Source organism: Stegostoma tigrinum, chromosome 1 (genome assembly GCF_030684315.1).
Source record: "Stegostoma tigrinum isolate sSteTig4 chromosome 1, sSteTig4.hap1, whole genome shotgun sequence".
Taxonomy (NCBI): Eukaryota; Metazoa; Chordata; class Chondrichthyes; order Orectolobiformes; family Stegostomatidae; genus Stegostoma; species Stegostoma tigrinum.
In genome coordinates, this window is record NC_081354.1 from 44,795,381 (window position 1) to 44,801,380 (window position 6,000).

The window sequence follows — 6,000 nt, forward strand, 5'->3', positions numbered from 1 at the left end:
TGGGTGGGAGGTCCCCTGAGGTGATGAGGTCATGAATGGTGTTGGAGATGATGGTTTGGTGCTCGGGTGTGGGGTCATGATCAAGGGGGCGGTAGGAGGAGGTGTCGGAGAGTTGGCGTTTGGCCTTGGCGATGTAGAGGTCAGTGCGCCATACTACCACTGCGCCACCCTTGTCTGCGGGTTTGATGGTGAGGTTGGGGTTGGAGCGGAGGGCTGCCCGTTCTGCGGGGGAGAGGTTGGAGTGGGTGAGAGGAGTGGAGAGGTTGAGGCGGTTAATGTCTCGACGGCACTTGGAGACGAAGAGGTCGAGGGAGGGTAGGAGGCCTGGGGGTGGTGTCCAGGAGGAGGACTTGTGTTGGAAGCGGGTGAAGGGGTCAGTGGAGGGAGGGTTAGGTTCCTGGTTGAAGAAGTAAGCGTGGAGGTGAAGGCGGCAAAGCTGTTCAGTTGTTTCAACTCATAGAATTGCTACAGCACAGAAAAAAGGCCATTTGGCCTGTTGAGTCTGCACATCCCATCCAGACTGAGCCTCTTACCCTATGCCTGCAGCCCTACACTTTATCATGGCTAACCCACCTGACATACACATGCATAGACATTACAGGGCATTTTGGCATAGCCAATTCACCCAATTTGCACATCGGATAATCAGAGCACCTGGAAGAAATGGGGAGACTGCTATCAGTCAGTCAACCAAGGCTCGAATTGAACTCTGTCTCTGACACTGCAAATCAGTAGTGCTAACCAATGATCTGCCAACTGCCAGAACGTCATAGACAAAAGGAACCAAACAGGCCATCTAGCATTGACTAAGGCACCAGAAATGATAACAGCAAACACAGCCCTAACAATCCTGCAAATTCCTCTGTAGTAACTTCTGGAGACTAGTGTTATTGAGGTATAGTAGTCAGAGTCCTACAGCACAGGTGGGACCCTTCAACTCACTGAGTTGCTCACACCTATCTTCATTAATCCTGCTTTCCAGCAATTGGCCCACAGCCTTGCATGTAATGGCATTTCAATTGTTTATCCGCATACATTTACTGCTCTCCAAGGCGGTGCATTCTGAATTCCACTGCCCTCTGAGTGAAAGACAATGTTTCCTCAAATCCCCTCTAAATTTCCTGATTGCTACTTTTAAAGTGTCTTCCCTGGTTATTTCACCTTAAACTAATGAGAATGCCTCTTTTCTATCCACCTTGTCCATGCCTATCATAATCATATACACTTCAACCATGTCTCCTACCACAAAGCCAATTTTGGATCCAACTTGCCAAGTTACCCTGAATCCTATTTAGTTTTATCATATTTATCAGGCTTCCATATTGAACCTTGCTGAAACCCATATAAATTATATTAAGTATCAAATTTGTTTGGCATGACCTCCCTCTAACAAAGCTATACTGGCTCTCCCTGGTCAAACTTTACCTCTCCAAGTGGAGATTAATTCTCTCCTGCAGAATTTTTTTCCAATAGTTTACCTAGCACTAATGTAAGACTGACTGCCTTATCTATAATACCCTTCTTGAAAAGTGGAACTACATTAGCTGTCCTTTTGTCATCTGACACATCTCCTGTGGCAACAGAGGAATTTAAAATTTCAGTTAGCTCGTCTGTGATTTCTTCCTTGCATCCCACAGCAGCCTTGGACACAACTCATCTGGACTTGTAGATTTGTCCACTTTTAGGTCTGCCAAAGCTTCCAACACCTCCTCACTCTCTACTTTATTCTGCCCAAGAATCTCACAGACTTTCTCTCAAATTCTGTATTACAGCCTCCTTTTCCAATGAGTAAAAGCAGAAGTGATATACTCATTTAACACCTAAGCAATGTCCTCCGGCTCCACATATAGATTGCTCCCTTGATCCCTAATGAACCTTATACTTTTCTTGGTTGCCCTCTTCCCCTTAATATTCTTATAGAATATCTTGAAATTCTCCTCAATTTTTCCTGCCTATGCTTTCATGCCCACTCTTGGCTCTCAAATTGCTTGCTTAAGCTTCCCCTGTTCTTTCTGTACGGTTCTAGGGCCTCTATCAATCTGCTCCCTTCACTTCCATTGATTTGTCTCACAACTGGTCAAGCAACAATCTGTCATAGTCATGCTCATGCTATCATACATTACACAATGCTGCACCCTGTTTGAGCGTATTGCATGTTTGTCGACAAAATATCTGGAGTGTTCTTTGAACAAGAATCAAACTGCAAGTAACTTGCAGGCCTAGCTTCACAAGCATATATCAGTTTGTTTTTCTTTTAAAAAAGATAAGCCATTGCTTACTGTCCAAAGGTCTCCTTCTGCTCTTAGCTCTCAGTTCACAGCGGCAAAACCAAACATGATAAAAATAAAGATACCAATGAAAAGGCAACAAGGGATCCACCAGACAGTCTGCTAGTTCAAGTCATATGTGATATAAAGAAAGGTGATTATAGTTGTTGAGAGTCAACCATCTCAGCTCCAGGACACCTCTACCGCAGTTCCTCAGGGATTAACTCTGTTCGGTTGCTTCATCAATGACCTTTCCTTCAAAATAAGATCAGAGATGAATATTTATTGATGTTCAAGATTCATGACTCCTCAAATACTGAGGTGGTTCATGCCAAATGCAGTAAGATTTGATAATATCCAGGTTTGGGATGACAATTAGCAAGTAATATTTGTCCCACACAAGTCCTATCTCCAACAAGTAAGTATACATCTGTGAAATTCAATGATATTACGATAAATATAACACCCACTATCAACATTATTGACTATTGATCCCGAAAACTGAATTGGACTAGCCATATGGCTAAGAAAGCCAGACATGAATCAAGAATCCTGCAGCAAGTAACTCACTTCCTGCCTCACCAAAGCCTGACAACTATCTGCAATGCATAAGTCATGAGTATCAGAGAATGCTATTGACTTAACTGATTGAATGTAGCTGCAACAACACTCAAGAAGCTTGATATCAACCAGAATAAAGCAACCTGTTTGATTGGCATCACATCCACAAACATCCACTCACTCCACCATTGAATTTCAGCAGCAGCAGTGTGCACTATCTGCAGCATACACTGCAGAAACTTGGCAAAGATCCTTAGACCGCACCTTTAAAATCCATCCTTATTTCTAAATAGAAGGACATGGGCAACATGTACATGGGAACACCACCATCTGCCAGTTCCTTTCCAAATAATTCACCATCCTGACTTGGAAATGCATCGCTGTTTCTCCTGTGTCACTGGATCAAAATCCTGGAACTCCTTCCACAAGGGCACTGTGGATGCATCTACATCAAGTTTTTGTCAATGTTCATTAAAGGCAAGAGATATGCTTCTTTTCAAATCTTAACGAGCTCAGTGGTTAAACCAACATGGAAAATATGACAAATAACAAAGTGTGAAGCTGGATGAACACAGCAGGCCAAGCAGCATCTCAGGAGCACAAAAGCAGACGTTTCGGGCCTAGACCCTTCATCAGAGAAGGGGATAGGGAGAATGTTCTGAAATAAATAGGGAGACAGGGGGAGGCGGACTGAAGATGGATAGAGGAGAAGGTAGGTGGAGAGGAGAGTAGAGGTGGGGAGGGGATAGGTCAGTCCGGGGAGGATGGACAGGTCAAGGAGGCGGGATGAGGTTAGTAGGTGGTAAATGGAGGTGTGGCTTCAGGTGGGAGGAGGGGATAGGTGAGAGGAAGAACAGGTTAGGGAGGCGGGGACCAGCTGGGCTGGTTTTGGGATACAGTTGGGGGAGGGTCGAGCTGGGCTGGTTTTGGGATGCAGTGGGGGAGGGGGAGATTTTAAAGCTGGTGAAGTCCACACTGATACCATTGGGCTGCGGGGTTCCCAAGAGGAATATGAGTTGCTGTTCCTGCAACCTTTGGGTGGCATCATTGAGGCACTGCAGGAGGCGCATGATGGGCATGTCGTCTAAGGAATGAGAGGGGGAATTAAAATGGTTCTCCACTGGGAGGCGCAGTAGTTTAATGTGAACCGAGCGGAGGTGTTCTGCAAAGCGGACTCCAAGTCTCCACTTGGTTTCCCCATTGTAAAGGAAGCCACGCCGGGTACAGTGGATAGAGTATACTACATTGGCAGATGTGCAGGTGAACATCTGCTTAATATGGAAAGTCATCTTGGGGCCTGGAATGGGGGTGAGGGAGGAGGTGTGGGGGCAAGTGTAGCACTTCGCACAGTTGCAGGGGAAGGTGCCAGGTGTGGTGGGGTTGGAGGGGAGTGTGGAGCGGACAAGGAAGTCACGGAGAGAGTGGTCTCTCCGGAAGGCAGACAAGGGTGGGAATGGAATAATGTCTTGGGCGGTGGGGTCGGATTGTAGATGGCGGAAGTGTCGGAGGATGATGCGTTGTATCCGGAGGTTGGTGGGGTGGTATGTGAGGACCAGGAGGATTCTCTTATGGCGGTTATTGCAGGGGCGGGATGTGAGGGATGTGTTGTGGGAAATGCGCGAGACACAGTCAAGGGCGTTCTCGACCATTGCGGGGGGGGGGAGTTGCAATCCTTGAAGAATGCGGCCATCTGGGATGTGTGGGAGTGGAATGCCTCAGCCTGGGAGCAGATACGGCAGAGGCGAAGGAATTGGGAATAGGGGATGGCCCTACAGTGGTCGAGAATGCCCTTGACTGTGTCTCCCGCATTTCCTGCAACACATCCCTCACACCCCGACCCCGCAATAACCGCCATAAGAGAATCCCCCTCGTCGTCACATATCACCCCACCAAGCTCCGGATACAACGCATCATCCTCCGACACTTCCGTCATCTACAATCCGACCCCACCGCCCAAGACATTATTCCATTCCCACCCTTGTCTGCCTTCCGGAGAGACCACTCCCTCCGTGACTTCCTTGTCTGCTCCACACTCCCCTCCAACCCCACCACACCCGGCACATTCCCCTGCAACCACGCGAAGAGCTACACTTGTCCCCACACCTCCTCACTCACCCCCATCCCAGGCCCCAAGATGTCTTTCCATATTATGCAGATGTTCACCTGCACATCTGCCAATGTAGTATACTCTATCCACTGTACCCGGTGTGGCTTCCTCTACATTGGGGAAACCAAGTGGAGGCTTGGGGACCGCTTTGCAGAACACCTCCGCTCGGTTTGCAGTAAACAACTGCACCTCCCAGTTGCGAACCATTTTAATTCCCCCTCCCATTCCTTAGGTGACATGTCCATCATGGGCCTCCTGCAGTGCCACAATGATGCCACCCGAAGGTTTCAGGAACAGCAACTCATATTCTGCTTGGGAACCCTGCAGCCCAATAGTATCAATGTAGACTTCACAAGCTTTAAAATCTCCCCCTGCCCCACTGCATCCCAAAACCAGCCCAGCTCGTCCCCTCCCCCCACTGTATCCCAAAACCAGCCCAGCTCGTCCCCGTCTCCCTAACCTGTTCTTCCTCTCACCTATCCCTTCCTCCCACCTGAAGCCACACCTCCATTTACCACCTACTAACCTCATCCCGCCTCCTTGACCTGTCCGTCCTCCCCGGACTGACCTATCCCCTCCCCACCTCCTCACCTATACTCTTCTCTCTACCTCTCTTGTTTTCTCTCCATCTTCGGTCTGCCTCCCCCTGTCTCCCTATTTATTTCAGAACCCTCTCCCATCCTCCTCTTTGATGAAGGGTCTAGGCCCAAAACATCTGCTTTTGTGCTCCTGAGATGCTGCTTGGCCTGCTGTGTTGATCCAGCTTCACACTTTGTTATCTTGGATTCTCCAGCATCTGCAGTTCCCATTACCTCTGGGAAATATGGCATATTTGTGATCTTTGCTGGTTTGCGAGCCACCTGTTCAAAATAGCATTTTACCACCATCTTCTCAAGGAAAACAAGGGACGGAAAACAAATGTTGTTCCAGCCAGTAACACCCACATCCAATGGCTGAATAAAAGAAATGAACTGATCTCATTGCATATCCTTGAAACACTTGATGATACCTTAATATTTCTATTTGAATTTCTAATTTGCACTCTCTACCCAATGTGCTTCTTTG